General features: G+C 49.6%; 2 protein-coding genes across 4 annotated transcripts in view; one reads left to right on the top strand and one right to left on the bottom strand.

Moving 5' to 3' along the window:
- The window catches only part of thumpd1 (THUMP domain containing 1), a 37,774-nt gene extending 36,534 nt beyond the window's left edge, over positions 1 to 1,240 (bottom strand). The window contains exon 1 of the mRNA XM_038820349.1: positions 1,168 to 1,240. The gene's annotated coding sequence lies outside the window, so the exon portion shown is untranslated. The remainder of the gene's footprint in view (positions 1 to 1,167) is intronic.
- Positions 1,241 to 1,407: 167 nt separating this feature from the next.
- The window catches only part of LOC119978905 (acyl-coenzyme A synthetase ACSM3, mitochondrial-like), a 104,078-nt gene continuing 78,139 nt past the window's right edge, over positions 1,408 to 27,346 (top strand). Inside the window, exon 1 of one of the 3 annotated variants that reach the window (XM_038820839.1) lies at positions 1,408 to 1,483. The gene's annotated coding sequence lies outside the window, so the exon portion shown is untranslated. The remainder of the gene's footprint in view (positions 1,484 to 27,346) is intronic. The other 2 variants (XM_038820836.1, XM_038820835.1) reach the window with 2 other exon arrangements.

Below are 27,346 nucleotides of genomic sequence, written 5' to 3' on the forward strand. Positions count from 1 at the left end.
AAATTTCCACCCTACCAGATTCCCTTTTGCTTCCCCCCCCCCACCCTCCTCCATTTCACCTCATTAAAAGCTATTCCATTTCTAACTTTTGCCAGCTGTGATAAAAGGTCATGACCTGAAACGTTAACTCGGTTTCAGATGTTGCCAGACCTGCTGAGCATTTCCAGCATTTTGTTGTTATTTGAGTTCTTCTAGTATCCTGGCCAATATTTACCTGTCAATCAACAGCACACTGAAATAAATTATCCCATAGCAGTAGTTGCTTGCCACCCCAGTGACTACTTCATTGGCAGTAAATGTTGCAGTAAATGTTGTGAGGTGTTTTGCTTTCAAATAGTTCAGGATACAAGAACAGTGACCCCGTTGGTGGGAAAGAAGTCTTATGAACATAGAACACAGTGCAGAAGGAGGCCATTCGGCCCATCAAGTCTGCACCGACTCACTTAAGGCCTCACTTCCACCCTATCCCTTTTGTACACTGAGGGCAACTTGGCACGGCCAATCCACCTAACCTGCACTTCTTTGGACTGTGGGAGGAAACCGGAGCACCCGGAGGAAACCCATGCAGACACGGGGAGAACGTGCAGACTCCGCGCAGACAGTGACCCAGCAGGGAATCGAACCTGGGACCCTGGCGCTGTGAAGCCGCAGTGCTAACCACTATGCTACCGTGCTGCCCAAACCTGTAGGAACTTCACCTTTTGTTCTAATATAAAGTAAAAACAAAAAATGCTGGGGGTGGGGGCAGCAGGTCTGGCAGCATCTGTGGGGGGGGGGGGGGGGGGGGGGGGGGGGGGGAACAAAGAGTTAACGTTTCCAGCTCAGGATGACTCTTCTACTTTCCAGCATTCACACTATTTTGCTTTTTATCAATCTTTCGCTCAGTTTTCCTAACACGTTTTCATTGGCAACAGGGAGTTTTAGGACGCCTTGTGGTCGTGTGTGGCACGATATAAATGCAAGACTTCTCATTCCAGGAGGTCCCACCAAGTTCTGTTCTTGTTGGGCTCATTTGTTCAGCTTTTGCTGGTCACTTGGCCCATTTGAGTTGGACAGGTGTGTCCCACAGGTGATATCAGAGACCACACTGAGGGACACCGCGACTGAGCACCAACCAGGCAGCAAGCCCGACCCATGTTTTCATTTTTGTTTTCAATTGCTTTCTACCTATCTTTCTTCACAGGTCACAACCGTTATCTCGTCACCAGCCCGCACTCCCCCGCTCGTTCTGCCTTGATCGCCTTCACAGTGCTCGAGACCTTTTCGGTGCCGTCTACTGCGCAAGCGCGAGCAAGGGTTTTTTTTTTGTTTTGGAGGGGGTCGCGCGCCTGCGCAGTGTTGGAGCAGGGCACGTGCTGAGGGGCCGGGCACGTGGGGAGGAAGGGGCCGGGCACGTGGGTGGCAGTTGGGCCGACCGAGGCAGCTTCCCGGCCCAGGGTGGAGGCACCTTACAAGCCAGTGCGCGGTTCCATGGACGGCAGAGGTGAATGCCTTCGGGAATTTTTTTTTAAGTAACTTTGGATGTAACATTTGCTGCCCATCCCTGATTGCTCGTGAACAGTTTAGGGCCAACCTCATTGTTGCAGATCTGGAGTTATATATGTAGAGTAGGCCAGACCAGGCAAGGATGGCACACTTCCTTCCCTTAAAGGACATCAGTGAACCAGATGGGTTTTCTTTGTGATCACTGTAGTATAAGGATCTAACGCACAAAGGGTTAATGTGGGACTGAGTGCAGTCCAGTGCCACCCACACAGTGGACCATGTGTTCTCTTCCATCATCATCCCTCAACAATCCTTGACCCCACTATCCTTGCAAACCAGTGCAACATCCCCAGCTTCCCTTTCTTCTATAAAGTCATTGAACCTATTGTCACCCTCCCAAATCTGTGTGTATTTCTCTGGAACTCCTTGTTGCCAACTCCTCCTTAAATTTACTCACTGCCCCAGTATCCACCGCACTTTGGGGTAGCAAATTCCTTAGATTTGCGACCTTTTGGCAGAAGTAGTTTCTCTTCATCTGTTTTATATTTGCTACCCCTTATCCTGATACTATGACTTCTCGTTCTAGAATGCCTCACAAGAGGAAGCACCCACTCTACATCTACTTTATTCATACCTTTTATCACCTTGATGTGGAGATGCCGGCGTTGGACTGGGGTGAGCACAGTAAGAAGTCTTGCAATACCAGGTTAAAGTCCAACAGGTTTGTTACAAACACTAGCTTTCGGAGCACTGCTCCTTCCTCAGGTGAATGAAGAGGTATGAACCTCTTCACACCTCTTCATTCACCTGAGGAAGGAGCAGTGCTCCGAAAGCTAGTGTTTGTAACAAACATGTTGGACTTTAACCTGGTGTTGTAAGACTTCTTACTTTTATCACCTCAATTTGATCTTCCCTCATTCTTCTAAACTCTAGAGTATCGGGCTAAACAGCTCAATCTTTCTTCATAAGACAAACTCTTCATCTCTGAAATCAATCGAGTGAACCTCCTCTGAACTGCCTCTAATGCCACTACATATTTCCTCAAATAAGGGACCAAAACTGTTGGGTTGGATTGGATTTGTTTATTGTCACCTGTACTGAGGTACAGTGGAAACTATTTTTCTGGGAGAAGCTCAACAGATCATTAAGTACATGGAAAGAAAAGTGAATAAAAGAAAATACATAATAGGACATTGTTCACAATACTCCAGGTGTGGTCTCACCAATGCCTTGAACAGTCGCAACAAAACTTCCTTACCGTTATATTTTAACCCTTAAGCTATAAATGCCACACATTAATTTTCACCCCTATATCGAAGATATCCTGCTCTACCTCACCACCACTTCTCTTAATTCCTCTGCTATCGCTGAATTATATTGCTTGTTTGACATCCATTTCTGGATGAGGAGAAAATTCCCCCAAGTAATTATTGGGACGATCAAGGTTATTGTCCTCCGTCCCTACCACAAACTCTGCTCCCTAGCCACTGACTCCAAACCTCCCTCTGGCAGCACTCTGATGCTGAACTACACTGTCGTTGTATTTAAATCTGACCTGAGCTGGTAACTGCGGATCTGTGCCATTTCTGAGACTAACTACTTCCAACACCATGGCATCACCCAAAACCAACCCTGCCACAGCCCATTATTTTAAAATCTATTCATTCACAGTATATGGATGTCTTTGTTTATCAGCATTTATTGCCGATCCTTAATTTTTCTTGAGAAGTTAGTGTTAAAATGCCTTCTTGAAGCACTGCAGTCAACGTGCTGTGGGTACTCCCAAAGTGCTGTAAGGTAGCGAGTTTTGGAATTTTGACACCACAACACTGAAGGAATGGTGATATAGTTCTGAGTCAGGATGGTGTGGCTTGGAAGAAAATTTGAAAGTGCTGGTATTCCCATGCATCTGCTGGTATCAGCCTTCCATCTATCACGGCTTTGGAAGGTGTTGTCTTGAAGATGGTACACGCTGCTGCTGTGCATCATTGGTGGAGTAAATTAATGTTTTAAATGGTGGATCAGGTGGCAATCAATCAGGCTGCTTCGGTCTAGATAGTGTTGAGCTTCCTGAATGTTGTTGGAGCTGCACGCATCCAGGCATGTGGAGAATATTCCTTCACACTGCTGGCTTGTGCCCTGTAGATGGTGGACAAGGTTTAGAGAGTCAGGAAATTAGTTACTAAAGGAAGTGAGGGGCTTTTCACAGTAACATCATTGCAGCCTACTTGTGACAATAAGCTGTTACTATATTATTATTACTTGTCACAGAATTGCCAGCCTCTGACCTGCTCTTATAGCCACAAGATTTATATGGCTGGTCCCATTCAATTTCTGGACAATGGTCACACTAAACACCTCATCATTTCCTTTGTTATCTCTAACTTGAAGGTTCCAATGCAGCTGGCCAGCCAAACTCTGCTACTGGGTCCTTACGCCAAATCCCATTCATCACTTCTGGGCTCACTGACCCAGTTAAGCAACATCTTAGAATCATTGAAATTACAGTGCAAAAGGAGGCCATTCAGCTTATCGAGTCTGCACCGGCCCTTGGAAAGAGCACCCTACTTAGGCCACGCCTCCACTTTATCCCCAAAACCCAGTAACCCCACCTAACATTTTTGGACACGAAGGGCAATTTATCACGGCCAATCCACTTAACCTGCACATCTTTGGACTGTGGGAGGAAATCCACCCAAACATGGGGAGAAAGTACAAACTCCACACAGTTTTCAGCTGAGGCCGGATTGAACCCGGATCCCTGGAGCTGTCTGGCAGCAGTGCTAACCATTGTGCTAATTGGGATTGGGAAATTCTCATCCTTGTTTTCTAATACCTCCATAGTCTTGCAATTCCTTATCTCTATAATTTAATCTAGCACTTTAGACCATATACCTGTTTTTATCAAATTCTTGCGGATTCAGCATCCTTGATTTTAATTGCTCAACCACTGGCGACCGTGCTTTCAAGGGAAATAAATCTACTGGACCTTATTCTCTCCAATCCAACTGACCTCGCATAAAGTGTCAATTCCGAATATAATGCTCTGGTAATCCAAGAAACTGTTTTGAGTAGGATTCTCTCATCTGTGGTTTCACAAGTCACTTGTTGGAAAAAGCTAGGGCGGCATGTTGGCCCAGTGGTTAGCACTGCTGCCTCACAGCGTTGAGGACCCGGGTTCGATCCTGGCCCCGGGTCACTGTCCATGTTGAATAAGAACATTCTCCCTGTGTTTGCTTGGGTCTCACACCCACAACCAAAAGATGTGCAGAGTAGCCGATCGGACATGCTAAATTGCCCCTTAATTAGAAAAAAAAAGAATTGGGAACTCTAAATTTTTTTTAAAAAGGAAAAGACAAATTTGTTCCAATGAAATTATCATGGGCTTGATATAATTTTTGATGTCTGAGTAACGTTTTAAAATTAGTTTCAAGAAGAGTATTGAGTCAACATCAGTCTGGCAGATAAACTTTTGTTTCCTCATGTCAGGGTAGAGATACAATCCACAAAATATATCAGGTGATGGGCGGCCATCTTTCCCAATCTTTTTTGAAAAATGTAGCGTTTAAAATGTAATTTCAAAGATTTATAGCATCTTCATGTTGGTATCTGGTGAAACAAACCTCCCTCCCACAGAAACAAATGGAAATCTATTACATTATTACATGGTTTTGTTTGTGAGTAAAGATGAATTGTACAAATGCATTGTTCCACTCATACATGAATTTCCATACACGGCTATCTGATACTGCTACAATTTTCTCAGTTGTATCTCTTAAAATCAACCTCAGCCAGTTACATTTTCTCTGATTAGAGTTTATTATATCAGTACACCAGTTTCAAGAATGGCGACTTTTCTAGATTAAGTATTTGGATTGGATTTGGGTTTATTGTCATGTGTACCGAAGTACAGTGAAAAGTATTGTTCTGCGTACAGTCCAGACAGATCGTTCCATACGTGAAAAAAAGTAGGACATATGATCGATGCACAATGTAAATACATGGACACAGACATCGGGTGAAGCATACGCAGTACAATACTACTCCATAGAGAAGATGTTCAGTCCATAAGAGGGTCATTCAGGAGTGTGGTAGCCACAGGGAAGAAGCTGTTTTGGAATCTGTTGGTGCATGTTCTCAAACCTTTGTATCTCCTGCCTGATGGAAGTGGTTGGAAGAGAGAATAACCTAGGTGGTAGGGGTCCTTGATTCTGCTGCCCGCTTTCCCAAGGCAGCGGGAGGTGTAGACCAAGTCAATGGTTGGGAGGTGGGTTCACGTGATGGACTGGGCTGTATTCACGACTCTGTAGTTTTGTACGGTCTTGGGCCGAGCAGTTGCCATATCGGGCTGTGGCGCAGCCAGATAGGATGCTTTCTATGGTGCATTGCAAAAGTTGGTAAAGAGTCAATGTGGACATGCAGAATTTCCTTAGTTTCCTGAGAAAGTATAGGCCATATTGTGCTTTCTTGGCCATGGCGTCGATGTAGGTGGACCAGGACAGATTGTTGGTGATGTACACACCAAGAAATTTGAAGCTGTCAACCATCTCCACCTTAGCACCATTGATGCAGACAGGGGTGTACGATACTTTGCGTCCTGAAATCAATTACCAGCTCTTTAGTTTTGCTGACATTGAGGGAGAGATTAGTGCTGTTACACCATCCCATTCGGTTCTCTATCTCCCTCATGTACTCTGACCCATCGTTGTTCAAGATCCGACCCACTATGGTCATGTCATCAGCAAACTTGTAGATGGAGTTGGAGCCAAATTTTGCCACACAGTCGTGTGTGTATGGGGAGTATAGTAGGGCGCTAAGTGATGCACGATCAATTGTACAAAGACTAAGGTTGGATACAACTGTGTCTTTATTGCAGTAAGATGTGTGGCCTCTCACTGCAGCTGGTGAAATGGCTGTTGAATAGAGGACACGCATATTTATACTCCTCCTACTGGACGGAGCCAGCAGGCAGGGGCTACCGGCGAACCTGAAGTACAGGTCCTACCTTACATCACCTAATACAGGTGTAACAGTGGTTTACCACATCCACCCCCTGTTAAAAATGAGTCCGGCGGGGGTGGTGGAGAACTATATGCAGTAGTGAATTTATGTACAGTGTTTTATCAAGGAAAAGTTAAAAAAATGTCCTTTGAAAGTCCGGTGCCAGTTAGACATTCAACCGGTCTGGTGCCTTGACGTTCCGCTGGGAGCGACGTAGCAGTGGCGGCGATGTCGATGCTAGCGATGTTGATGCTGGCCTGATGTTGGATGACTCCGGGAGTGTGCCAAAATCCTCTTCGTCCTCTGGCGTGGGCAGGGGAAGGAGGGATGGTCCTGGTGGGGTTAATGTTGGGAGTGCCGGGAGAGGGGAGGGTGGCGCCGTGCTGAAGAAGTATATATGGGTGGAACTTGCTGGTGCCAGGTCTCTGAGGGAGACAGTATCTTGGCGGCTGTCGGGGTATTAGGATAGGCATACTGGGGATTGGCATGGAGCAAGTGCACCCTATCCACCAATGTGTCCGCCTTGTGGAGTCGGACGTGCCTACGGAGCAGGACCGGTCCTGGAGCTGCGAGCCAAGTGGGGAGCGACACCCCTGATGTGGACTTCCTGGGGAAGGCAAAAAGACGTTCATGGGGTGTGTTATTCGTAGCGGTGCACAGTAGTGACTGGATGGAGTGTAGTGCATCAGGGAGGACCTCCTGCCAGCGAGAGGCTGGGAGGTTCCTGGACCATAGGGCCAGTTGGACGGCCCTCCATACCGTCCCGTTCTCCCTCTCTACCTGCCCATTTCCCGGGGGTTATAACTGGTCATCCTGCTGGAGGCGATACCCCTGCTGAGCAGGAACTGGCGCAGCTCATCACTCATGAATGAGGATCCCTTGTCACTATGGATGTAGGTGGGGAGGCGTTCAAAGGGGCAGGAGGTCTTCACCAGGCGTGCATGGTCCGACCGGTAGAAGTGTGGCTTGCACTCCACACAGACCTGGCAGTCCCTGGTGGCTGTCCGTACTTCCTCGACAGAGTAGGGCAGATTACGAGCCTTGACAAGATGGTACAATCGTGTGACCTCCGGGTGACAAAGGCTGTCGTGTAGGACCCGGAGTCGGTCTACTTGTCGCTGGCACATGTACCTCGGGATAGGGCGTCTGGGGACCCGTTGAGTTTGCTGGGGCGATACAAAATCTCGTAATTATAGGTGGAGAGCTCGATTCTCCACCGCACGATTTTATCATTTTTGATCTTGCCCCGCTGCATGTTGTTAAACGTGAAGGCTACCGACCGTTGGTCAGTGAGGAGAGTGAATCTCCTGCCGGCCAGGTAATGCCTCCAATGCCGCACAGCTTCAACGATAGCTTGGGCCTCTTTTTCGGCGGACGAGTGCCGAATTTCTGAGGCATGAAGGGTGTGGGAAAAGAATGCCACGGGTTTGCCTGCCTGATTGAGGGTGGCGGCAAGTGCGATGTCTGATGCGTCGCTTTCTACTTGGAATGGCAGTGTCTCGTCTACTGCGTGTATCCCGGCCTTGGCTATATCAGCTCTGATACGGGCGAAGGCCTGTTGTGCCTCGGCCGTAAGGGGAAAGTGGATGGACTGAATGAGTGGGCAGGCCTTGTCTGCATAGTTTGGGAGCCACTGGGCGTAGTAGGAGAACAACCCCAGGCAGCGTTTGAGGGCCTAAGGGCAGTGGGGGAGGGGAAACTCCATGCGGTCGGGATCGGGCCCCAGAACTCCTTTCTGGACCACATAGCCGAGAATGGTTAAGCGGGTTGTGCTGAACACGCTCTTCTCCTTGTTGTAGGTGAGGTTGAGGAGAGTGGCGGTGTGGAGGAATTTGGCACGGTTGGCGTCGTGGTCCTGCTGATCGTGGTCGCAGATGGTGACGTTGTCTGGGTACGGGAATGTGGCCCACAAACCGTACCAGTCGACCATTCGGTCCATCTCCCTTTGGAAGACCGAGACCCCGTTAGTGACGCCGAAGGGAACCCTGAGGAAGTGATAGAGACGATTGTTCGCCTCGAAAGCAGTGTATGGACGGTCCGATTTACGAATGGGGAGCTGGTGGTAGGCGGATTTGAGGTCTATCGTTGAGGGCCTAAGGGCAGTGGGGGAGGGGAAACTCCATGCGGTCGGGATCGGGCCCCAGAACTCCTTTCTGGACCACATAGCCGAGGATGGTTAAGCGGGTTGTGCTGAACACGCTCTTCTCCTTGTTGTAGGTGAGGTTGAGGAGAGTGGCGATGTGGAGGAATTTGGCACGGTTGGCGTCGTGGTCCTGCTGATCGTGGTCGCAGATGGTGACGTTGTCTGGGTACGGGAATGTGGCCCACAAACCGTACCAGTCGACCATTCGGTCCATCTCCCTTTGGAAGACCGAGACCCCGTAAGTGACGCCGAAGGGAACCCTGAGGAAGTGATAGAGACGATTGTTCGCCTCGAAAGCAGTGTATGGACGGTCCGATTTACGAATGGGGAGCTGGTGGTAGGCGGATTTGAGGTCTATCGTTGAGAAGACCCGGTACTGCGCAATCTGATTGACCATATAGATATGCGTGGGAGGGGGTAAGCGCGAGCTGCGTATACCAATTGATGGTCTGGCTGTAGTCCACGACCATTCTGTGTTTCTCCCCAGTTTTAACGCCTACCACTTGGGCTCTCCAGGGGCTGTTGCTGGCCTCGATGATGCCTTCCCGAAGCAACCGCTGGATCTCGGACCCGATGAAGGTCTTGTCCTGGGTGTTGTACCGTCTGCTCCTGGTGGCAACGGGTTTGCAATCCGGAGTTAGATTGGCAAAGTGGGAGAGCGGGTCGACCTTTAGGGTCGCAAGTCCGCATACAGCGAGGGTTGGTAGGAGCCCGCCGAATTTGAGGGTAAGGCTCTGGAAATTGCACTGGAAGTCCAGGCCTAGTAGTAGTGCAGCGCAGAAATTAGGAAGGACGTAGAGGCAGAACCGGCTGAATTCTACGCCCTGGACCGTGAGAGTGACCGTGCAGAACCCCCGGATCGCGACGGAATGTGATCCGGAGGCCAGGGAGATTCTTTGATTGGCGGGGTGGATCGCGAGGGAACAGCGCCTTAGCGTATCCAGGTGGATGAAGCTTTCGGTGCTCCCAGAGTCCAGCAGGCAAGAAGTCACGTAACCGTTGATTCTCACACTGGTCAAAACAGTGGCCAGGTTGTGTTGACGATCGAATCGTCACTGAGGCAAGCCGGCGGTCGTCGGTCATCGCTGGCATCAGAAGATGGAGAGCATGGGGGGACCCAGGTCATGGAATGCTGCCGGCGTCCATGCACTGTGGGGAAGACAAGATGGCGGCACCTGAAGATCCTGCGGGGGATAAAATGGCTGCACCCATGGGCTGCACGTGGACTGAGGGGGGGGAGATGGCGGCGCCCACTAGCCGCTCGCAGCCCCGGGAGGTGAAGATGGCGGCGCCCACTGGCCGCGCGTGGCCCCGCGAGGTGAAGATGGCGGCGCCCATTGTGCGTAGGTCAGAGGGGAGGGGGCGATAGCGCCGATTGCGCGGGCCTGGTACACCGCGGCGAAGTGCCACTTTTTGCTGCAAGCCTTGCAAATGGCAGTGCGGGCCGGGCAGCGTTGGCGGGGGTGCTTCTGCTGGCCGCAGAAGTAACATCGGGGACCCACGGGGTGCGCGGGTTGGCGTGTGGCATAGGCGTACTGGCTGGGTAAAGCCCCGGCTGGGGCGGCCGTCTGTGGGGTCCACGAGGGATTGGAAGGGTGGGCCGCGCGGCCGGAGGGGTAAGCCTGAGCATTACGTGAGGCGATCGTCATGGAGAGTGCTAGCTTTTTAGTCTCAGCTAGGTCGAGCGTGGCCCCTTCTAGCAGTCTTTGGTGTATGAGGTCTGACCCAATCCCCGTTACAGACGCATCGTGCTTAAGAAGGTTGGAATGTTCGGTAGCCGTAACGACCTGACAGTCACAGTCCCGGACGAGTGGGATGAGGGCCAGCCAGAAGTCTTCAATGGACTCACCAGGGAGTTGAGAGCGAGTGGCGAGTACGTACCTGGCGATGAGTGTGTTCGTTTTCTGTGCGTAGTTTTCTTTGAGGAGCCCCATGGCGTCTGCGTAGTTCGGGGCGGCCTGGATCAGCGGAAACACGTTGGAGCTCAACCTTGAGTACAGGATCTGTATCTTCTGAGCCTCCGTCGGAGGGGTGGTCGTTGAGTTGATATAGGCCTCAAAGCAAGCTAGCCAGTGATTTAAGTCCTTTTTGGTATCGCTTGTTTGCAGATCCAGCTTGATGTGGTTTGATTCGGAGGTCCACCTTTTAGAAAGTCTTACTGAAATAAATTGATGCACGATCAATTGTACAAAGATTAAGGTTGGATACAACTGTGGCTTTATTGCAGTAAGATGTGTGGCCTCCCACAGCAGCTGGCGAAATGGCTGTTGAATAGAGGACACGCATATTTATAGTCCTCCTACTGGGCGGAGCCAGCAGGCAGGGGCTACCGGCGAACCTGTAGTACAGGTCCTACCTTACATCACCTGATACAGGTGTAACAGTGGTTTACCACACTAAGTATGCAGCCTTGCGGGGCCCTGGCATTGAGGACTATCGTGGAGGAGGTGTTGTTGTTTATCCTTACTGATTGTGGACTATGGGTCAGGAAGTCGAGGATCCAGTTGCCGAGCGAGGAGTCAAGTCGTAGGTTTTGGAGCTTTAAAGTGAGCTTGGCTAGGATTATGGTGTTGAAGGTGGAGCTGTAGTCAATGAATAGGAGTCTAAGGTAGGTCTCCTGTTGCTGAAATGCTCCAGGGTTGAGTGTAGGGCCAAGGAGATGACGTCTGCTGTGGGCCAGTTGAGTTGTTTTGCGAATTGCAGTGGATCAAGGCATACTACTAAATGTATTGAAAATCATATACCTGTTGATGTTAAAGTCCTGAAAACCTTGCGTACCAAGATTAATGAACACTCACCAGATAACACATAACTGAGAAAATTTTAAAAGAGGATGTGGCAGGCAGAGAAAACCATAGCTGTATTGAATTACCGTGTGCATATCCGAATGTGTGAAGAGTGGATGGGTACTTTTTCTTTTGCTTCACAAGGAAACCATGTAGAAGAAATGTCAGTAAAATGTCATTCTTTTTCCTGGTCTGGTGAAGGTGTGTAATGCCCCAATATATTAGGAACTCTCAGTCAATACTTTTAAACTGGACACAAACAAACTATTAAAATGGCTACTGTAGATCATGTGACCCTTAACCAGTTAACTACTGACAATACCATGTCTCAAGTGAAAACCTAATTAAATATGAATGTTTTTTTTAAAAATAATTTTTATTGAAATTTTTCGATACAAACATTTACCCCTATTACATTTTAAATTATAACACTACAAGTCCCCCCTGGAAAAACCTCCCCACGCCCTCCCCCGCGCGCACCCCCCCCACCCTCCCTCCCCCCCCCCCCCCCCCCCCCCCCCCCGCGCTATCAGTCTAGCAACCAGACCGTTTTTCCCCTTCTGCCGATGGCCTCGGGCAGTCATTGCCCGCGACCCCCCGCTGACGTGCTCCCTTCGTTGCTATCCCCCCCCCTCCCTTCCCCCCCCCCCCCCCCCCTTTTCTCCCCGGGTTGCTGCTGTTTCGGCCTCCAGTTCCTATCTCTGATCCAGAAAGTCAAGGAAGGGCTGCCACCGCCGGAAGAACCCCTGTACCGACCCTCTCAGGGCGAATTTGATTCTTTCCAATTGGATGAAGCTTGCCATGTTGTTTAACCAGGTGTTAACACTTGGTGGCCTTGTGTCCCTCCACTGAATCAAGATCCTTCTCCGAGCTACCAAGGACGCAAAGGCCAATATTCCGGCCTCCCTTGCCTCCTGTACTCCTGGCTCCACCCCAACCCCAAAAATCGCTAGCCCCCACCCTGGTTTGACCCTGGTTCCCACCCCTCTCGATACCGTCCCCGCCACCCCTCCCAGAACTCTTCCAGTGCCGGACACATCCAGAACATATGTACATGGTTCGCAGGGCTTCCCGAACACCTAACACACCTGTCCTCCCCCCCGAAGAACCGACTCATCCTAGTCCCCGTCATATGGGCTCTGTGCAGCACCTTAAATTGGATGAGGCCCAACCTTGCGCACGACGACGACGAATTGACCCTCTCTAGGGCATCCGCCCATGTCCCATCTTCTATCTGCTCTCCCAGCTCCGCTTCCCACTTGTCTTTCAGCTCCTCTATCGGTACCTCCTCCACCTCCTGCATTATTTTGTAGATGTCCGAGACCTTCCCTTCTCCGACCCAGGCCCCTGACAGCACCCTATCACTCGCCCCTCCATCGGGAAGCAAGGGGAATCCTTCCACCTGTCGTCTGGCAAATGCCTTCACCTGCAGGTATCTAAACGTGTTCCCCGGGGGGAGCTCAAATTTCTCCTCCAGCTCTCCCAGGCTCGCAAACCTCCCCTCTATGAACATGTCCCTCAGTTGCCTGATGCCCGCCCTGTGCCAGCTCTGGAATCCCCCGCCAGTGTTCCCCGGGACAAATCTGTGGTTCCCTCTCAGTGGCGCCGCCATCAGACCCCCCATTAAATATGAATGTTGACAGCCATCCAGGGAATTCGCATCTTTTTGCTTTTTTTAATAAACATTTTATTGAGGTATTTGTGGTATAGAAACAAAAACAAAATAGACAAGGTACTTCGTACAGGTCCCACCCTTATTACCCCCCTACTCTAATCTAAACTCCCCCCCCCCCCCCCCCCCCCCGGTCTGCTGCCAATTAATTTTCCGCAAGGAAGTCAACGAACGGTTGCCACCTCCAGGTGAACCCTAACAGTGAACCTCTCAAGACTAACTTAATTTTCTCCATACTTTGGGGTCTTTGGGTCCCTCCATGCCAATAGTATCCGTCTCCAGGCTACCAGGGAAACAAAGGTCAAAACATCTGCCTCTTTCTCCTCCTGGATTCCCGGATCTTCTGACACCCTGAAAATCGCCACCTCTGGACCCAGCGCCATCCTTGTTTTTAAAACCTTGGGCATGACGTCTGCAAACCCCTGCCAAAATCCCCGAAGCTTTGGACATGTCCAAAACATATAGACATGGTTTGCTGGTCCTTCCGCGCATTTTGAGCACCTGCCCTCCACCCCAAAGAATTTGCTCATCTGGGCCACTGTCATGTGAGCCCAGTGCATAACCTTAAATTGTATCAGGCTGACCCTGGCACATGTTGCAGATGTGTTGACTCTACTCAACGCGTCTGCCCATAAACCATCCTCCATCTCACCTCCCAGCTCCTCCTCCTGCTTACGCTTCAGCTCCTCGGTCTGCGTCACCTCCGACCCCATAAGCTCCTTATCGATGTCCGAACCACTGCCCTCCCCTACCCACCCTCTGGAAATTACCCTGTCCTGAATCCCCATCAGCGGTAGGAGCGGTAAGGTTGCCACCTGTTCACGAAGGAAGTCCCGCACCTGCAAGTATCTGAATTTGTTTCCCCTCGCCAACCCAAACTTTTCCTCCAACGCCCTCATACTCGGAAAGCTCCCCCCTATGAACACATCCCCCATCCTCTCAATCCCCGCTCTCCGCCATACCTGCAACCCCTATCCATACTTCCCAGGGAAAACCGGTGGTTATCACAAATTGGGGCCCAGACCGATGCTCCCACTGCTCCCACATGCCGCCTCCACCGCGGGGCTGGTGGAGTACCACGCCAGCAGGAGCGGCAGAGGCGCAGTTACCAACGTCCCCAAACTGGTGCCCTCACAAGAAGCCACCTCCATACACACCCACACTGACCCCTCTCCCACCACCTACTTCCTGATCATGGTTAGGTCAGCCGCCCAGTAATAATTGCTAAAATTTGGCAGAGCGAGCCTTCCCCTCCCCGGCTGCGCTCGAGCATTACCTTCCTTACCCTCGGGGTCTTGCCCACCCAGACGAAGCCCGTGATCACCCTGTTGACCCGCTTAAGAAAGGACTGCGGAATAAAAATGGGCAGACATTGAAATACAAATAGGAACCTCCTGAGGACCGTCATTTTCACCGTTTGTACCCTCCCGGACAGCGGCAACGGGATCGCGTCCCATCTCCGAAAATCATCCTTTATTTGGTCCACTAGCCGGGCCAGATTCAATTTATTCAATTTATACCTAAAACTACCCCCTACTGACATAAACGGCAGCTCCCCCAGTTGCCCCTCCTGTGTCCTCGCCTGAACCACAAACGTCACTCTTATCCATCTTTAGCTTATACCCCGAAAACCGGCCGAATTCCCCAAAAATCTTCATGATTGCCTCCATCTCCTCTACTGGGTCTGAAACGTACAGAAGTGGATCATCCGCATAGAGCAAAACCCTGTGCTCCCCCCTCCCCCCCTCCTCAGAACAGTCCCCTCCAGCCCCCTTGAAGCAGAGCGATTGCCAACGGCTCTATAGCCAGTGCAAACAACAGTGGGGAGAGGGGGCATCCCTGTCTCATTCCCCCGATGCTGTCTAAAGTAGTCCGAAATTGTCCTATTCATCCACACACTTGCCACCGGAGCCTGATACAGTAACCTGACCCAGTCAATAAAGCCCCGCCCGAATCCGAACCGTCCCAGTACCTCCCACAGATAGCCCCACTCTACCCGATCAAAAGCCTTTTCTGCATCCATTGCGATCACTACCTCAACCTCCCTACCTTCCGGGGGCATCATGATCACATTCAACAGCCTTCTTACATTGGCCACCAACTGCCTACCCTTAACAAACCCTGTCTGGTCCTCCCCAATCAATAATGTCCGGAACACAGTCCTCAATCCTGGAGGACAAGATTTTGGCCAGCAACTTGGCATCTACATTCAGCAGGGAGATCGGCCTGTAGGACCTACACAGCTCCGGGTTCTTGTCCCACTTAAGAATCAGCGAAATCATTGCCTGTTACATCGTCGGGGGCAGCACCCCTCTTTTCCTTGCCTCATTGAACATCCTTAACAACACTGGCCCCAGTATCCCCGAGAACATTTTATAGAAGTCCACTGGGTACCCATCCGGACCCGGGGCCTTACCCGCCTGCATGGCCTTCAAGCCCTCCACTATCTTGTCCAGCCCAATTGGGGCCCCCAGCCCTTCTACCTGCTCTCCGTCCAACCGTTGGGAAATGCAGCCCCTCCAAGAAGCGCCTCATCCCCTCCGGCCCTGTAGGAGGTTCCGACCTGTACAGCCTGCTGTAAAAATCTCTAAACTACTGTGCAAGCATTCTGCTGGCCTTCTCCCCATGTTCATAAATTGCCTATCTCGCCTTTCTCAGCTGCTCCACCGCCCCCCCCCCTGTGGTCAGCAAACTAAACTCCGCCTGCAGCCTCCGCCGTTTCCTCAGGAGCCCTGCCTCTAGGGTCTCCGCGGTATCGATCTGTAATATCTCTTTTACCAGTCTGTCCGTCTCTGCCCTGTCTACCTTCTCCCTATGAGTCCGGATCGAGATCAGCTCCCCCCTCACCACCGTCTTCAGTGCTTCCCAAACAACCGCAGCCGAAGTTTCCACCGTGTCATTGACCTGTAGGTAGTTCTGAATGCATTTCCTCAGCCGCTCACACACCCCTTCATCCGCCAAAAGTCCCACATCTAACCTCCAGTGTGGGCGCTGAATACTGTCTTTACTAACCTGCAGGTCAACCCAGTGCGGTGCATGGTCTGAGGTTGTGATCGCCGAATACCCCTGTCCACTACCCCGCCAGAAAGACCCTGCTAAAATAAAGAAATCATCCGGGGGTACACTTTATGCACGTGTGAGTAGAAGGAGAACTCCTTTCCCTCAGCTGCCCAAACCTCCATGGATCCACCCCCCCCCCCCCCCCCCCCATCGGCTCCATGAACCCTTTTAGTTCCTTTGCCATTGCTGGCACCCTGCCCGTTTTCATGCATGACCGGTCTAAGCTCGGGTCCATAACTGTATTGAAGTCCCCTCCCATGACAAACCTGTGCGAGACCAGGTCCGGTATCTTCCCCAGCATCTTTATAAACTCCACATCATCCAAATTTAGTGCATATACATTCACTAATACCACCTGCACCCCCTCCAGTTTCCCACTGACCATAATATACTGACCTCCCATGTTCAAGACTATTCTACCTGCCTCAAACACCACCCGCTTATTGATTAGGATTGCGGCCCCTCTAGTCTTTGAATCTAGTCCTGAGTGAAAGACCAGACTGACCCAGCCTTTCCTCAGTCTAACCTGGTCTGTTACCTTAAGGTGTGTCTCCTGAAACATCACCACTTCCGCCTTCAATCCCCTAAGATGCGCAAACACACGTGCCCTTTTGACCGGCCCATTTAACCCTCAAACATTCCAGGTGATCAGCCTAGTTGGGGGCTCATTACCCCCCCCCCCCCCCCCCCCCCCCCCCCCCCGCCGATCAGACGTCCCCTTTTTTAGGCCCACCACCAGCATGTGGTCTGCACCACCACCGGTCCATCCCCAGGCAGCTCCCGCTACTGACCTCCTCGCTGTCCCTCAGCCCAAGTCCCTCCCTCGCCAGCAAAACATTCACCCTCCCCCCAAGCAACAACACCCTGTAACCCAATCCCTTTCCTAAACCAAACACATGCACACCCCCCACTGCGCTTCTGAGAGCTAGCTCACCCAGCTAGCTTGGTGGCCCCCATCCCCGGCGCCAGATAGTCTCCCACCTACTGTTCCCCCAACCCCCGCTCATGCAAACAAACCCCAACATCAAAGAATCCCCACACAATTGCCCAACAGAAAATCACCAAGATCAAAACTAGCACACCACCATCCCCCAACAGTGCAAATGAAAACCTAAACTCACCCAGCTCTACTGCTGGTTCCAAGCAAAACGAGAAACTTTTTACAAAAACAGGGAAACAAAACAGAGAAAACAGAAACACGAACGTTGCAGCCAAGTTCAGAAGTTCTCAGTCCTTCGGTAGCCCTTTCTTGCAAAGTCTAACGCGTTCTCAGGCGACTCAAAGTAAAAGTGCTGATCCTCATGCGTGACCCAGAGATGGGACAACTCAAAAGTACCTTCTCTAAAACCAATCAATATTGGTATTATCAGATTGAATAGGACACTCAAGAACACTGACTATCTCAAATCCTCAAAGGTGTTAACCCACCACAAGTTGTGGAATCAACAAAAAGACCACCCACCTCTTATTTGGAAAATGACTAGAACTTGTGGAAAGTTCACATGGTGAGACAGTTATGTTTTGTCTCCTTTTAAAAACACCTCTAAGAACAGTTTGCAGGCTACTCCACCAATAGTTCAGTTGTCTGAAAACAAGACCATGAACTAGCTACAAATCATCAAACAGATGAACAGAAATAATTAACCGAAATACCTTGAAAGCAGGAGATCCCAACAGAGAGGAGTCTCCCAAGCTGCTCCAACTTCAAATTCATTTTAGAACCAGCTTACTAGAAGTTTGACTACAAGAAACCTCACAGCCTGCTGAGAAACCTTTTCTACATAACACTTTCACTGCAACCTTAACTCTTCAAAACTATTCAAAAGTCTGCACGCCTTCCACATGGGAGACTGGAAGTCATAAACCAGAGACTACAATAACTAATCTGTAAAAGTGCATTACCTTATCTGGATCTAATATTTGTGTGTGAGGACGAGGTATGAGACTTTGAATTTAATTTGGGCATGTGTATGAGAATAAATACCCTTCTGTTTTAAACTCACAAAGTTTACTGCTGAAATATATTAATTGGGTAAGAAAATACACACTTCTTTCCATACAAAACATACTGAGTGTGGACAGTAAGAAAATATGTACATGCTGTCTGTAAAAACAGCCACTTAAATACTGTGGCTACAAGAGGCTGGGAATTCTGTGGCACTTAACATACCTCTTGATTCACAAAAACTTGTTCATCATTTACAAGGCATCAGTCAGGAATGTGATGACTGATGATTCACTTACTTCGATGAGCATGGCTTTTGGCTCCAGCAACTCGCAAAGTTTAACACCATCCAGCAAAGCAATCAACTGGATCAGCATCCATTCACCACCTTAAACATTCACTCTCTCCTGCACCGGTGCATGGTGGCAGCAGCTGTGTACCAGGTACAAGACACACTGCAGCGACACACCAAGGCTCTTTTGACAGCATCTTCCAACCTGCAATCCCAAGATAAGGATAGCAAATGTATGGGAACACCAACACCTGTAAATCCTCCTCCAAGCCACATACCATCCTACCTTGAAACTATATCACTCTTCCTTCACTGTCACTGGATCAAAATCCTGAGCTCCCTTCCTCATAGCCCTGTGGATATTCCTCTATCAGATGGACTTCAGCAATTCAAGAAGATGGCTTATGACCACCTTCTGAAGGGCAATTATGAATGGACAACAGTGCTGGCCTTGCCAGTAATGCACACATCCAATGAAAGAATACAAAAAGCTGTTGCACTCTAAACTCTGAAATTTCCTTCCTAAATCTGTTTATCTCTAATTCTGTTTCTTCCTTTAAGATGCTCCCTAGGTCGCTGTCTGTGTGGAGTTTCAGCCCCGCACATTCTCCCAGTGTCTGCGTGGGTTTCAGCCCCACAACACAAAGATGTGCAGGTTAGGTGGATTGGCCACAGTAAATTGCCCCTTAATTGGAAAATAAAATTGGGTACTCGAATTTTTTTTTTAAGATACTCCTTAAAACCTACTCCTTTGGCCAAGTTTTGGGTCACCTGCCCAAATATCGTGTTTTGCAATTCAATATTATATTTGGCTTTATAACTTCGATTTAAAGAACTTCAGGATGTTTTATTGTTTTAAAGACGCTCTATAACACATTTCTGTAGTTGTTATCCATATTCCACAGATGAACTGCATGTAGACAAAGCCTTAGTAGTATACAGCATGTTACAGCGCAGAAGCAGGCCATTCAACCCAGCATGTCTTTTCCAGCTCTTTGAGTGAGGTATCCAATTAGTTTCTCCACCCTGTCCTTTCTCTCAAGCCTTCAAAATTTTATCCCTTCAAATAATATCCAATATCTTTGAAAGTAGAATTGGATCTGCTTCCACCTCCACATACTCTGCAGGTGAAGAAGGATCTGTGGAGAGAAAACAGTTAACACTTCAGGTCTGAAACCTTTCATTAGTACCAAGGGAATTAGAAATGTAATAGATTTTGAACATGTGAACCGGGGGAATAGGTAGTGTTAGGATCCTAGATGAAAACCGAACTGTTTGCAATTTGTAAAACTGTGAGAAAAGGTGAGTACACTCATAGGAATGATAACACTGACCAATCAGTATCTTTTGTGTTAAAACACAAAATAAATCACATTGGCAACAAAGTAAGAGCCTGACAGTTAACAGTTCTTAAATAAAAGGAAAAACTTTAACTTAACTCCGTACACCTGCAACTATATATTTTTCCAGTTAAGAAAACCAATATAGCACAACAATAAGGTTTACTTCTTTGTACCTTACAGAGAACATTTTAGGAGCCATTTCGAGACACTTTTGTTCAATTTAAAGTCCTGTGGCAAACTGAAACTTCAGACAGACCTGGTTCCTCCCTTAAATACATAATCTCTACCAAGATGTCCCATGACCTGGTTAGCCAGTACCAAAACACAATCCCTCATATATTATCTACATTCCAAGGATCTTCCAAAACAATATTCCATTATCCCATTATTAAAATAAATTATTACCTCACTTTTACAACTCTTTTACTTGCAGCTTCAGCTGACATACTGGTTGTATGCATCTTAAACTCGTTTTAAAATAACTACTGCAACAAATATAACAATTTCTCACGTTCACCACAGGAGAATGAAAGGGAAGGTCGGTAATAGCGGGGAGGGCAGGATAAATTAAATGGCAAAAGGTTTAATGTTTCAAAAGCCAAAGGAAGTGGTAATGAGTAAAGAGCTAGAACATGAGTCTCATGAGGTATGAATGACTGGATTGGAGCCATCGAATTGAAAAGTCAAACGATTAAGAAACAAGATAAATCCATTTTTTTATCTGCTCCAAGGAGAAAAGCTCCAGCTTTTCTAGCCTCTCCAGATTTCAGGAAATCTCCTCTGCATCCTCTCCAAAGCTATAACTTATTTTGCCACAATAACTTATTTGCAATATTTATCTCAATGCCAACCAGTGACCAGTGTTTACTTACAACTGAAACTATTATATCTAATTGTAATAGCCCTCATGAGACCCATGGGGATGACTCGATTGATTTGCCCATGGGGCACGTGCAATATGAGCTCTCCCTCTGATGGGCGGTGGCCCATCAGCTGGGGCTCTTAGAATCAAATTGGATCCGGCATGATCAGTAGTCCCAGTTGGGACCTATGTGCTCTACGCCAACTCTTCTAACTTATTCCATTGGGCAGGAGATACAGAAGTCTGAGAACATGCACAAACAGACTCAAAAACAGCTTCTTCCTCGCTGTTACCAGACTCCTAAATGACCCTCTTATGGACTGACCACATTAACACTACATCCCTGTATGTTTCACCCGATGCCTGTGTTATGCAGTTAATTGTGTACCTTGTGTTGCCCTGTTATGTATTTTCTTTTGTTTCCTCTTCTTTTCCTGTACTTAATGATCTGTTGAGCTGCTCGCAGAAAAATACTTTTCACTGTACCTCGGTACACGTGACAATAAAGAAATCGAATCCAATCCATGTTGCAACCTTTTCTTTTGGTTTTGATTCACTGTCTCGGGTCTCTAAAGCTTTTACACTGGCGACAAGGAAAAACTATCGCTGCAATGCTGGACGTCCGGATGGCACTTGATTCTCTCAACAGCATGGTCAGAGAGATTTTTAAAATGCTGTTTATTGGAAGGTTAGAAGCGTTTGAAAGAAGCGTGGAAGATTGAGCCCAGTATACCGAACGGATGCGGTATTTCTTCAAGGCGAATGGTATTGTAGGAGACAACCAACAAAAAGTAATACTCCTGACCGCCTGCGGAATCCCAACTTTCAGTGTGACCAAAAGCTTTACCTATCCGGCAGCCCCAGATTTGAAGACCTTTAATGAACTTGTAGGGCTTGTCACAGACCATTATGACACTAAACCATCAGTGATCGTGTAAAGATACCGTTAAACACGGATGGACGGAGGAGACGCAGACAGAGGAGCTGAAGTACAAGTGGGAGGAGGAGCTGGGAGGTGAGATAAAAGATGGGCAGACTCATTGAATAGAGTCAACATGTGCGAGGCTCAGCCTGATACAATTTAAGGTTGTTCACCGGGCTCACATGACAGTGGCCTGGATGAGCAGATTCTTTGGGGTGGAGGACAGGTGCGCAAAATGTGCGGGAGGACCGGCGAACCATGTCCACATATTTTGGACATGTCCGAAACTTAGGGGATTTTGGCAGGGGTTTGCAGACGTCATGACCACGGTGTTAAAAACAAGGGTGTCGTGGAGTCCAGAGGTGGCGATTTTCAGGGTGTCAGAAGACCTGGGAATCCAGGAGGAGAAAGAGGCAGACGTTCTGGCCTTTGCTTCCCTGGTAGCCCGGAGAAGGATACTATTAGTATGGAGAGACTCAAAGCCCCCCAAAGTCGGATACCTGGCTATCGGACATGGCTAGCTTTCTCTGGAGAAAATCAAGTTCGCCTTGAAAGGGTCATGTTTAGGGTTCACCAGGAGGTGGCAACCGTTCGTCAACTTCTTTGCGGGGGAAATTAATCGTCAGCAGACCGGGGGGAGGGGGGTGGGGAGTAGCTTAGATTAGAGTAGGGGGTCAATAAGGGTGGGACCTGTACGAGAGGTAAATGGCTTTTGAACTATTTTTATGGTTTCATGTATATTGTTTATTTTGTTACTGTACCAAAAATTCCTCAATAAAATGTCATGATGTGGAGATGCCGGCGTTGGACTGGGGTGAGCACAGTAAGAAGTCTTACAACACCAGGTTAAAGTCCAACAGGTTTGTTTCAAACACGAGCTTTCAATAAAATGTGTTATTAAAAACAAAACACGGATGGACAAACTCCGAGGGAATTGGTCACGGAATTCCTGACACACCTTCACAAGCTGGCTGAGCATTTTGACTATGGCCCATCCCTTCCAGAGATGTTGTGAGGCCGCCTAGAATGTGTCATTAATAACATGACGATCTAATAAAAATTGTTGGCGGAACTATCCTTTGATCTAAAAAGGTCCATAGAACTAGCCCTTTCACATGAAAATGCGGAAAACGAGATCCAGGAACTCCAGTGCTTCATGGGCTTTGATGTACATAGTGAGTAACTCCTCTCAAGCGCAAGGCCTATGGGATCCAGTTGCCACCTGAGCAACGTTGTGACAAGACCCATTGACCAAGATCCACCGCTGCCCAATGAGACATCTCCCCTGGGGTCCAGGAAGAAAGCTCACAACAGTGCTGCACTTGCGGCTGCAGGAACCGTGGCAGCTAGGGGCACCAGAATTGACAGCAAATGTATCACCCTGGTTGGGTAACACAAGCACCTTGAGCCAAGACTCTACAAATTTCCCAGTCCAATGAGGATGACTGCATGCGACTAAATTGCAATACGCACCTCAAGTAGCCCCAATTAAGATAATCCTCCAAGTGAATGGCCTCTTTCATATGAAAATAGATAAAAGGGCTGCCGTTTCGTCATTAGACAGCGGACATTCTGGAAAAAACATTTCGGGATCCAGCACCTGGGCTTAAAGGACACTTAAAGCACAGCTGCCGGCGTATAACGGGGAACCATTAACACTTATTGGGACAACGATGACCCTGGTTACCCATGGACAAGAATCAGTTTGACTACCTTTGGTAGTGGTGCAGGGACCCAGATCTAGTCTTCTGGTCCATGACTGGTTACAGATACTCCGCCCAGGTTGGCAACAGAACCTTAGAATGGGTACAGGCGGATTGTGTAAGATCCTGGAAAAATACCCAGAGCTTTTCCAGGAAGCCCTAGGGAAGATAAAGGGGCTACTGCTACAAAAAACAAGATTATTATTAATTTATGTTGACCAGGATGCCCAACCCAAGTATTTCACACCGTACCAGTACCATAAGCTCTGCTGTCAAAGGTGGATGACAAGCTGAGCCGGTTGGAGAACTTGGGGATTATTCACCCGGTCCAATTCGCAGAGTGGACAGCACCAGTGGCCCTGGTGCGGAAACTGGACAAGACCATCCCCTTGTTTGGCAATTATAAAATGACAGTCAACAAGGCTTCCTGTTTTGACAGGTACCCCATACAATGCGTGAAGACCTCTACGTGAAGTTGCCTGGGGTCCATTCTTTCATGAAGCTGGACATGAGCCAGCTGGAGTTGGACACAGTATCCAGAAAGCCCGTAACCGTTAACACCCACAGGGGAGTGTAGGAGTACAGCAGGCTCCCATTTGGGATATCGTCCACATGTTCAATTTTCTCGCAGGTTTCTTCAGGGTTTCCCCAGGGTGGCTGCATACCTGGACGACGTATTGATTAAGGGTGCTTCTGAGAAAGAACACGTAGACAATCAAGAAGAAGTCCTCCGTCAATTCTCAGAAGTAGGTGTCCACCTAAAACGAGGCAAGTGCATCTTCCAAGCAAGAGAAGTCATATACCTGGGATATCTTCGCCATCACAGAGATGCCCCAGGTCCATGGGGCAATGGATAGTATGCATGTTGCCCTGCGCCATCTGGGAGTGCTCTAAGTTAACAGAAAGGGGTTCCACTCCTTCAACATAGAGCTCGTGTACGACCACCACATAAAGATCATGCACGTGTGTGCACGCTTCCCAGGGAGCACCCATGACAGCTACATTCTGAGGCAGTTGATCATCCCCAGCCTCTTCAAGGACCGCCCTAGGTTGGGTGGTTCTTGCCGGGGGGGGTTCCACCGAGGACCAGGCTGATGCACGATCAATTGCACAAAGGGGCTGGTTTAGCTTACTTGGCTAAATCGCTGGCTTTTAAAGCAGGCCAGCAGCACGGTTCGATTCCCGTACCAGCCTCCCCGGACAGGCGCCAGAATGTGGCGACTAGGGGCTTTTCACAGTAACTTAATTGAAGCCTACTCGTGACAATAAGCGATTTTCATTTCATTTTCACAAAGCAAGAGTTGGATACAACTGAGGCTTTATTGCTCTAAGATGTCTGGCCTCCCACAGCAGCTGGCGAAATGGCTGCTGCACAGAGGACACACATATTTATACTCCGCCTACTGGGCGGAGCCAGCAGGCAGGGACTGCTGTTGTACCTGTACCACAGGTCCTACCATACATTACTTAATATAGGTGCAACAGTGGTTTACCACATTCACCCCTTGTTAAAATTGAGTCCGGCGGGGGTGGTGGAGAATTATATACAACAACTGAATTTTACATTTACAATTTTTGTGAGAAAGAAAAATGTCTTTTGAAGTCCAGTGGACCAGTTAGAGATTTAATCGGTCCGGGGCCTTGATGTGCCGCTGGGAGCGACGCAGTGGTGGCGGCGATGCCGATGCTGGTCTGGTCTTCGGTGACGCCGGGAGCGTGCCAAAATCCTCTTCATCCTTGGGCGTGGGCAGGGGGGAGGACGGATGGTCCTGGGTGGGGGTTTCTGCTGGGAGCGCCGGGGGAGGTGAGGGTGGCGCAGGGCCGGAGGGGTGTGTGTGTGGGGAACCTGCTGGTGCTATGTCCCTGAGGGAGATAGTATCCTGGCAGCCGTCGGGGCATGTAACGTGGGCATACTGGGGGTTCGCATGGAGCAACTGCACCCTCTCCACCAATGGGTCTGCCTTGTGGAGTCAGATGTGCCGACAGAGAAGGACGGGTCCTGGAGCTGCGAGCCAAGTCGGGAGCGACACCCCGGATGTGGGCTTCCTGGGGAAGGCAAAGAGATGTTCATGGGGTGTGTTGTTAGTGGCGGTGCTCAGTAGTGCCCGAATGGAGTGTAGTGCGTCAGGGAGGACCTCCTGCCAGCGGGAGGTCGGGAGGTTCCTGGACCGTAGGGCCAGTTGGACGGCCTCCATACCATCCCGTTCTCCCTCTCTACCTGTCCGTTTCCCCGGGGGTTATAGCTTGTTGTCCTGCTTGAGGCGATACCCCTGCTGAATGAGTGAGAATGAGAATCCCCTGTCACTGTGGATGTAGGCGGGGAAACCGAACAGAGCGAAGATTGTGTTGAGGGCTTTGATGATGGTGGCAGACATCATGTCGGGGCATGGGATGGCGAAGGGGAATCTGGAGTTCTCATCGACCACACTGAGAAAATACGTGTTACGGGCGTTGGAGGGGAGGGGCCCTTTGAAATCCACACTGAGGCGTTGAAAGGAGCGGGAGGATTTCACCAGGCGCACGAGGTCCGACTGGTAGAAGTGCGGTTTACACTCCGCACAGACCTGGCAGTCCCTGGTGATTGTCCGTACTTCCTCGATGGAGTAGGGCAGATTGCGGGCCTTTATGAAATGGTACAACCGTGTGACTTCCGGGTGACAAAGGCTGTCGTGCAGGGCCCGGAGTGGGTCTACTTGTGCGCCTGCACATGTACCTCGGGATAGGGCGTCTGGGGACTCGTTGAGCTTGCCTGGGAGATGCAAAATCTCGTAATTGTAGGTGGAGAGCTCAATCCTCCACCTCAAGATCTTATCATTCTTGATCTTGCCCCACTGCGTGTTATTGAACATGAAAGCTACCGACCATTGGCCAGTGAGGAGAGTGAATCTCCTGCCAGCGAGGTAATGCCTCCAATGCCGCACAGCTTTTACGATGGCTTGGGCCTCCTTCTCGACAGGGTAGTGCCGAATTTCTGAGGCATGAAGGGTGCGGGAGAAGAATGCCACGGGTCTGCCGGCCTGATTGAGGGTGGTGGCTAGGGCGACGTCTGATGCGTTGCATTCCACTTGAAAGGGCAGAGTCTCGTCTACTGCGTGCATACCAGCCTTGGCGATATCGGCTCTGATACGGGCGAAGGCCTGTTGAGCCTCGGCCGTCAGGAGAAAATGGGTGGACTGTATGAGTGGGCGGGCCGTGTCCGCATAGTTTGGGACCCACTGGGCGTAGTATGAAAAGAATCCCAGGCAGCATTTGAGGGCCTTGGGGCAGTGGGGGAGGGGAATATCCATGAGGGAGCGCATGCGGTCGGGATCGGGCCCCAGAACTCCGTTCTGGACCACATAGCCGAGGATGGCTAAGCGGTTCGTACTAAACATGCACTTCTCCTTGTTGTAGGTGAGGTTTAGGAGAGTGGCGGTGTGGAGAAATTTGGCACGGTTGGCATCGTGGTCCTGCTGATCATGGCCGCAGATGGTGATGTTGTCTAGGTACGGAAAGGTGGCGCGCAAACCGTACCAGTCGACCATTCGGTCCATCTCCCTTTGGAAGACCGAGACCCCGTTGGTGACGCCGAAGGGAACCCTGAGGAAATGATAGAGGCGACCGTCTGCCTCGAAGGCAGTGTATGGATGGTCCGCTTTATGGATGGGGAGCTGGTGGTAGGCAGATTTGAGGTCTACCGTTGAGAAAACCCGGTGCAATCTGATTGACCGTATCAGATATGCGTGGGAGGGGCTACGCGTCGAGCTGCGTGTACCGATTGATGGTCTGGTCAGATGGATCTGATGATCTCCCCAGTTTTAACTACTACCACTTGGGCTCTCCAGGGGCTGTTGCTGGCTTCGATGATGCCTTCCCGAAGCAGCCACTGGACCTCGGACCTGATGAAGGTGCTGTCCTGGGTGCTGTAACGTCTGCTCCTGGTGGCGACGGGTTTGCAATCCGGGGTTAGGTTTGCCAAGAGGGAAGGTGGATCGACCTTTAGGTCTTAAGAGGTGGTAGGGGCCTGCCGAATTTCAGTGTTAGGCTCTGGAGGTTGCACTGGAAGTCCAGGCCGAGTAGTAGGGCTGCGCAGAGATTAGGGAGGACGTAGAGGTGGAAGCCACTGAATTGTACGCCCTGGACCGTGAGTGTG

This window comes from Scyliorhinus canicula, chromosome 15 (assembly GCF_902713615.1).
Source record: "Scyliorhinus canicula chromosome 15, sScyCan1.1, whole genome shotgun sequence".
In the NCBI taxonomy this organism is placed as follows: domain Eukaryota; kingdom Metazoa; phylum Chordata; class Chondrichthyes; order Carcharhiniformes; family Scyliorhinidae; genus Scyliorhinus; species Scyliorhinus canicula.